This window comes from Thamnophis sirtalis, unplaced genomic scaffold, assembly GCF_051295495.1.
Source record: "Thamnophis sirtalis isolate CommonGarterSnake01/CBP01778 unplaced genomic scaffold, rThaSir2_p1.2 scaffold_3, whole genome shotgun sequence".
Classification (NCBI taxonomy): Eukaryota; Metazoa; Chordata; class Lepidosauria; order Squamata; family Natricidae; genus Thamnophis; species Thamnophis sirtalis.
Genome location: NW_028261383.1, coordinates 174408474 through 174414551, shown reverse-complemented (window position 1 = coordinate 174414551; position 6078 = coordinate 174408474).

The following is a 6078-nucleotide window of genomic DNA, read 5'->3' as shown; positions in this document are numbered from 1 at the left end:
CTGTAATGATGTTAGTAGATAAAACCCACTATCCCAAATGCACAAAGCAATCTAAAATATTGCGATCAGCAGTATCAAAAGCTGCTGAAAAATCTAACCGATACAGCGGATTTACTGTCCTCGCATCCCTCTTCTGCAGAAGGGTTACCAATAGAATGGGGTTTCTTAGCTTGAACCATTCTTCCAACAGCATAGTCTTAGGCAGTGTTTCTCAACCTTGGCAACTTGAAGATGTCTGGACTTCAACTCCCAGAATTCCCCAGCCAGCATTCGCTGGCTGGGGAATTCTGGGAGTTGAAGTCCAGACATCTTCAAGTTGCCAAGGTTGAGAAACACTGCTCTAGGCTGCGTTTTTGAGCTGCCTGATTGAATCACAGCTTTGTTAGACTCCCTGTTGAGGAGTGCTGTTTGTCATGAATGGTGTATGGTCTCTGGCTTGGGTGGGAATTGGATTAGATGACCTACAAGGTTCCTTCCAACTCTGTTAATCTGTTATCTGTTAATTCTAGTAACGATACTATGGGGAAATATGAGCCTTGTAGGATTTGTTTTACTACTAGAGAAGTGGCTGTCTTAAGTTAGCTGATACTCATGCCATGACTCTAGTTTATGGCTGGGAAGAGGTGCTTGTGGAATCCTATATCGGAAGTGCCAAAATAGCAATAGCAGTTAGACTTATATACCGCTTCATAGGGCTTTCAGCCCTCTCTAAGTGGTTTACAGAGTCAGCATATCGCCCCCAACAATCCGGGTCCTCATTTTACCCACCTCGGAAGGATGGAAGGCTGAGTCAACCCTGAGCCGGTGAGATTTGAACAGCCGAACTGCAGAACTGCAGTCAGCTGAAGTAGAAGTTGAAGTCCAGACATCTTCAAGTTGCCAAGGTTGAGAAACACTGGTCTTAGGCATAGCTGGGCTAGCAGAGGAATTCTGGGAGTTGAAGTCCCCAAGTGTCTTCAAGCGGCCCAAACTGAGAAACACTGCAATAGAGCAAGCTACACTTGATTGGAGTTAATTCAAACTGAAATGAATCAAGATAATGGGGACCTCCAAGGTTTGGGATCCACTTATTTTGTTTGCTAGCTGCATAGATGTTAATCTTACTTACTTGCACAGACCCCAGTCTTTCAAACATTGTCCCAAATAGTTTATTGCAACTTGCACTACATACATCTAAATATGTAAATCCAAGGAAGGCTTTTTTTTCAAAAGTGGATCGAATACTGATTTTCCTTAGGGCTGCTGACACTCAAATGACCTATATACACCACTCCTTGCATCCAAGTACGAATTTTCTCCCAGCTATGACAAATACTGCAATGTGCTCTACATGGGGCTGCCCTTGAAGAGTATTCGGCGACTTCAGCTGGTCCAGAATGCGGCCACGCGAGCGATCGTGGGTGCACCTCGATTCACCCACGTAACACCTATCCTCCGCGAGCTGCACTGGCTGCCTGTTGATCTCCGGGTGCTCTTCAAGGTGCTACTTGTCACCTACAAAGCCCTCCATGGTATTGGATCTGGGTACTTGAGAGACCGCCTACTGCCAATCACCTCCACTAGACCTATAAGATCGCATAGATTAGGCCTCCTCCGAATTCCATCAACCAGCCAGTGTAGACTGGCAACTACCCGGAGGAGAGCCTTCTCGGTGGCTGCTCCGACCCTCTGGAACGAACTCCCCATGGAGATTTGGACCCTCACCACCCTCCAGACCTTCCGCGCCGCCCTTAAGATCTGGCTATCCCGGCAGGCCTGGGGTTAAAGACTCTAACCCCTACTCGAATTGTATGACTGTTGAGTTCTTAAATGATGTTGTGTCTTTAGGTTGTAAATTGTTTGTCCTTCCCCCCCCCCTTTGAACTGTGAGCCGCCCTGAGTCCCCCCAGGGAAAAGGGCGGCATACAAATAAAGTGAACTGAACTGAACTGAAATAAATTACAAATAAATAAACGAGGGCAAACGATATTAGTGCATCAGACAAGTATCTTCTCCACTTCCTCAAATCTGAACGCGATCCCATCCTCAGAGCTAAATGTCTACTTAAGCTTTTATTCGTTTTGTAGCAAGAGATGATGTCCTGTGATTTTTCATCCCCTCCGAACCTGTTTCATCCTTGGATCCAGGGACGTGCAGTCAGGGGAGGCAGAGCCTCACCACTGTCATCATGAAAAGAAAAGAAAAATGTAAAAGGAAAAAGGATGAGCTAGTTGCTGCCAGAGTCACAGTGGATGACTCTGCTTAGTTCTTAACTGTTTAAAAAAGTCTTTAAAAAGTACCCTCTACAGGAGGAGGCGGGAGAACCACGTGCCTCATTTAGTCTACCTTTATCATCACTCAAGCAGAGTTAAGCAAGGGTTAAAAGCCGAAAAATTCCTTATGTAGATGAGGCACTTGGTTCTCTCACCTCCTCCTGTAGAGGGCGTTTTTTAGAGGCTTTTTTAAACAGTTAAGCCAGTGTTTCTCAACCTTGGCAACTTGAAGATGTCCGGACTTCAACTCCCAGAATTCCCCAGCCAGCGAATGCTGGCTGGGGAATTCTGGGAGTTGAAGTCTGGACATCTTCAAGTTGCCAAGGTTGAGAAACACTGAGTTAAGCAGAGTCATCCATTGGGGACTCTGGCAGCAGCTAACCCAGCCTGACCTCAGCAGCTCTTGCCTTTTTCCTTTTACATTTTTACATTTTCATCATGGCAGACAAGAGCAGAGTTGAAATCTTCTGTGGAACAGCTGGAAAAGGTATGTGGGTCGGAGGGAGGGGGAGGAATTCAAAATTAATGTCATTTGTAAGTAATTGTATTATTTATTTATTTTTTTTTAAGAGAGAAATGATTTTATTGTTTCAAATATTTTTTAATGCATAACATTTCCATAATCATATCTCAAATCTGTTTTTTATGAATGAACGTCACAATTCTTTGAAACATTTTATTTTATTTCATTTTCATTTTCATTTTATACAATCACTTATATACTGTGCATAAAAAAAAAGAAAAAAGGAAAAAAAAAACCCCACATAACACTTCATTCCCCCATACACCCTCTCTTCTCCCCCTCCAACTTTCCTTTCACCCCTCCAGCATTCCCCTCTTCTACTTCCCTACCCCCTCAGACATCTCCCCCTCCCTCCATTTCACCCTCCTTACATTCCCTCTCACTCCCTCTTTACTTCTCCCTTCTCTTTCCCTCTTCTCCTCACTTTGGTGTATCCATACAATTCAATTTGTTTTTTACAATAAAAGTAGAGAAAGAAAAAAAGAAAAAAAAAAAAGAAAAACGAGCCACAGTACACAAGTGAATTCTTATTGTTCTAAGGATTGAAACTGTAATTCCCCCCTCCCCCCTCCCCTCTATAATCCCCCCTCCCTAACCCCCTTACGGCTTCGCAGGTCCCATGCCCGGCATAGTTCTTTAACAAGCATTTGAGTATAATAAGGTCAGCTAACTTTAAAATTAAAAAAATAAGATAAAAGTAAAGCCAAAAAGAAAAAGGAAAAATAATAGAAAATAAGAGATAAAAAACAAAAAAGAAACACCCACACTCACACACAAAAAGAGGAAAGAAACAAAAAGGGTCAATAAACCCACTACGTTAACACAGCTTCCCATTATCTGTAAATCTTAAACAATGTGATTCATTCCAAATTTCGATTATTTTGCTACTTGCAGGGTTTCAAACTATATTAGAGCCAGGTAAGTTGATCAATTAGAATTCCCCAACTAAAAATCTCCTTGCTTTGTCTATCTATTCAGACCTTTAATTTATCTCTTTTTTATCCAAATATCCAAACCTTTCTATAACACCATTAAACTCAAATACTTCTTTCATTTTTCATTTCCAACACCTCCCTTTCTATCCTTACCCACCTCCACATATAAATTTTTTACCTTCCACCCTGCCTTTATCCATATCCACATATATATTTTATCCACATTCATTGCTCCTCCCATGTTTACTCCACTTTCCTGAAGATTCTCCGACCAATCTTTCTTAACCTTATATTGATATAGCAACTCAAACAAACATCAGCTTGCATTCTAGCCCCAGGTAATCTAATTAAACTTTCGCTGCCCTTCCCTCTCCCACACACCTCCCAACTCCGTTCGTTCCAAACCGCAACTCAAAAAGATCACAATTTCCGTTCTCCTTGCCTAAGAAAATAGTTCATGCACAATTTGAGTTAGAGTTCAGACAAAACTTCTGTAGAATATATGTCCACAATCAGCAACGCTTCTTTCAGTCTCCATGTCTCATCATCAATATGCCACTTTTCCATTTTATCCCAGACGGAAATCATGAAGCTTTAAAAACATCGCTTAGTCTTTATTCTTTAGTCTTCTGCCCTTCCGGAAGAGGAAAGCAACACCCTCCGCCTTGTAGCCACGTGTCTCGCTGTTTGTCTTCTCCTTCTCCTTGTCTCTCCCCAGATCCGGATGAATCAGGAAGTCCCGCCTTCAGGGTCTCGTAGTAAAATTTTCGGGCTTCACAGACGGAATTAATGCGGTGTTTTTGGTTGCCAAATGTAACTGTAATACCAGCTGGGACTTCCCATTTGTATGAAATCTGAGAGTTTCTGAGCTCTTCGGTTAAGAAAGCGTACTGTCTTCTTGTTCTTAACATTTGAAATGGTATCTCTTTAAAAACAATCAAGTCATCCCCATCAATTCTCAACCTCTTTCCGTAGAGCCTCTGTATTATCTCATTTCTAGATTCCCTTGTAGTAAAGTATATTATTATGTCCCTCGGAAGCTGTCGCTGTTTTGCTACCCAGGAATTCTGGCGGTAAATTCTTTGAATCTGCCAATCAAAGTTAAGTCCCGGACTTCCCACCAAGCGACTGAAAGCTTCAAAGAATGTCTGTTTCAAATTCTCCTGTTGGTTTTCACGCAGCCCTCTAACCCGTATAGCAAAGGCAGACTTGTTATAATTTATCATGACAAGTTCTTTTTGGGCAGATGCAATTTCCTGTTCTAACGTTTGAATTTTTGATATCAGATTAAGGTTAGTTTCTTCCAAAAGTTCCAATTTGTCCTCCGTTTCAGCAATATAATCTGTCATGACTGTCATTACTCCGATCATATCCTGCTTTGCCTGAGCAATTTTAGCATCAAATTGATCACATAAATCCGATATCAGTTGATTAATCTCCTGTCTGAAATCATTAAGCGTTTTGAGAAGGAATTCTTGTGTTAGCAAATCTCCCGTGGAGGGTGTAGGAGACAAGGGCAGCGGCTTCATAGCAGTTTTTGGAGATATGTTATTAAGGAAGCGCTTCTGTTTAGGTTTGGGAGCCATTCCAGAATAAAAATAAAAGACAAGCAATCAAGCGAGCCAAAAATCAAAGTCTGTGCTCCCCTCAGTTAATCTTTTAGCAATTAGTACGGAGAAGCCTTCAGGAGGATAGGGTCAGGTAGCTGCGTCAGATCAAACACAAAAGCTACGAGATCGCCATCTTGTGACGCAGCTAAAAAAGAAAGGGAGCCTTTTGCGAAATTGAAGCTGGTATTTTAAATAGTGATAGAGGAAATTCCTCGGGAATAGTCCCCGCCCGGAATGGCTTTTAAATAGCTTAGCTTTGTCCTGGGGGGGGAGGCAATCTGCCTAGGCTGCAAAAAAGGCAGCGCGGAAAACTGGCCGGAGTAAAGGCTCAGCTAATGTTGAACCTCTTCTTCATTCACAGCAAAAAGAAAAGCTATGGATTACAAAGAGATCCTAACGACTGACCTTCTCCCTGCCCCTTTCTGCCAGAAAGGGGAGATATCTATAGATCTTATAAGATATACGAACCAGAGTCCTGGCAGGAGCTTGGTTGAGCTCCCGACGGCGGCAGCTCCTCCCCTCGAAGCCCGTAAGTAATTGTATTATTGTAAGTGATTTGTGTGCGCGTGTGTGTTTTACCCGCCTCTGTTGGCACGCGGGCTGGCACTTTTTTTTTAATGTTCCAGCAACCCAAAACTGTTAGAGCGAGGAGGCTGACCATTCAGCAGGCATGTTTATAATTAAGTGTGGGGTGTCTTCATTAATATAATCGGCCCCTTTCTCCTTCTGATGCTGTTTTGTAGGAGAGGGGAGAAAGA